The sequence below is a fragment of the Astatotilapia calliptera genome, chromosome 8, assembly GCF_900246225.1.
Source record: "Astatotilapia calliptera chromosome 8, fAstCal1.2, whole genome shotgun sequence".
Classification (NCBI taxonomy): Eukaryota; Metazoa; Chordata; class Actinopteri; order Cichliformes; family Cichlidae; genus Astatotilapia; species Astatotilapia calliptera.
In genome coordinates, this window is record NC_039309.1 from 25,483,971 (window position 1) to 25,486,624 (window position 2,654).

Genomic DNA, 2,654 nt, shown 5'->3' on the forward strand with positions numbered 1-2,654 from the left:
TGTGAATGTTTTCAGAACTTTTTTTGTTTTAACTTGTTTTTTCATTTTAATTCTATATTGAAATGTGTCAGCTAATATTAGCACACAGATAAATTTCACTTAAATGTGAAGGTCGTTTCAGTAAACTTTGATTTTATGGGGTCAATATATGACCACTGACTGCTGAAGTTAATTTAGACAAACAGGAAAATTATTGTTCAATTATTTTATTAATTACTATTTATTTTAAGAAAAAAAGCTTCATGACATCTAACCAAGTCAAGATATCATCAAATCTTACATCAAGAGATGCCTTTATGAATAGAAATTACATCAAGGTGCAAACCACTAGTTAGAACAATTAACAACAAGAAGGTGAGAGTAGTCTGCACACAAAAAGAAGAAAAGGAATTAGCCCCACTAGAAGTCATTAGTATTACTGATTAAATATTTTTATTTACTTTTTTTCTTTTTTTTTTTACATGAAAATACATTTTTTGTCCTATACACTAACATTAAGGATTCATGAAAACAACACCTGGGGACATCAAGGAAATATCTTTTCATTGAGGATACTTTATTTAGCTTCATGTTCTGTGCCTCGATGTGTAAATAAAAAAAAAAAGTTTTGTTATCACATTAGTTATAATAAAATCATATTTGATTCCCTGCTGAATTTTTGAGTTTAATCACTCATGGAAAAAACAAACAAACAACAATCTCTAGATTTTATGGTTTTTTTCATTATAATGGAGAACACCAATAACCAAAACAAAAACACAAATATTGCATCAAATATCAAATGAATTGATTTGCTTGGCTTTGAGTGAAATAAGTATTTAATCGATTACAGTCAGAATTCTAGCTCCCACAGATTGGTTGTGTGCCCATGTGGCACACAGATTAATTTTAAATTCAATTTCATTCTTATTTATATAGCACCAAATCACAAGACCAGTTGCCTCAAGGGACTTTATATTGTAAGGTAGACCCTATAATAATACATACAGAGACAAAACCCAACAATCATATGACCCCCTATGAGCAGGCACTTTGGCGACAGTGGGAAGGAAAAACTCCCTTTTAACAGGAAGAAACTTAAGGCTCAACCAGGCTCAGGGAGGGGCAGCCTCAACCAGTTGGGGTGAAAGAAGGAAGAAAGGACAAGGGACATGCTGTGGAAGAGAGACAGAGATTAATAACAAGTGTTATTTAATGCAGAGAGGTCTATTAACACATACTGACTGAAGAAGAAATAATCAATGCATCATCCCTCAGCAGCCTACGTCTATTGCAGCATAACTAGGGGAAGATTCAGGGTCACCTGGTCCAGCCCTAACTATATGCTTTAGCAAAAAGGAAAGTTTTAAGCCTGATCTTAAAAGTAGAGATAGTGTCTGTTTCCTGAATCCAAACTGGAAGCTGGTTCCACAGAAGAGGGGCCTGAAAACTGAAGGCTCTGCCTCCCATTCTACTTTTAAATACTCTAGGAACAACAAGTAAGCCTGCAGCCCAAGAGTGAAGTGCTCTAATGGGGTGATATGGTACTACAAGGTCATTACGATAAGATTTTGAATTCAATTCTGGATGTAACAGGAAGCCAATGAAGGGAAGCCAATATAGGAGAAATCTGCTCTCTCTTTCCAGTCCCTGTCAGCACTCTTGCTGCAGCAGTTTTTCAGCGTCACTCTGAGACAGGATATTTCTAATTTTAGAGGTATTGCGCTAATGGAAGAAAGCAGTCCCACATATTTGTTTAGTATGTGCATTGAAGGACATTTCCTGGTCACAAATGACTCCAAGGTTCCTCACAGTGTTACTGGAGGCCAAGGTAATGCCATCCAGAGTAAGAATCTGGTTAGATACCATATTTCTAAGCTTTTCAGGGCCGAGTACAATAACCTCAGTTTGATCTGAATTGGACTGGAATGGACCATCAGCAAGAAGTTTGGACAGAAGGTGACAACTTTCAAGGCAATTATTCAGAAATGAAAGAAATATAAAATGACCATGAATCACCCTCTGTCTAAAGCCCAAAACAATATATTGTTTCATGTGGTGCAGATGAGCATGAGAAAGGTGGTGGATCAGCCCCAAACTACACAGGAAGTGCTGAGGGCAAGTGGGATCAGTCACCCAGAACACTATTAGTAACACACTACACCATAATGAATTGAAATTTTGCAGTGTCTGCAAGGTCTCCTTGCTCAGGATAAGGGATATGTAAGGGCCCATCTAAGTTTGCCAGTGAACACTGACATAGTTCAGAGGGGGCTTGAGAGAAAGCACTCCCAAGTGGTCAGATGAAACCAAAATCAAGCTGTTTGGCCTCAACCTGACCTGCCATGTTTTTAGGACGACAAATGGCCTGTATTTGTATAGCGCTTTACTAGTCCCTAAGGACCCCAAAGCGCTTTACACATCCAGTCATCCACCCATTCACACACAGGTGATGGCAAGCTACATTGTAGCCACAGCCACCCTGGGGCGCACTGACAGAGGTGAGGCTGCCACCAGGCCCTCTGACCACCACCAGTAGGCAACGGGTGAAGTGTCTTGCCCAAGGACACAACGACAGAGACTGTCCGAGCCGGGGCTCGAACTGGCAACTTTCCTATTACAAGGCGAACTCCCAACTCTTGAGCCACGATCGCCACCAAATGCTGAGTATGACC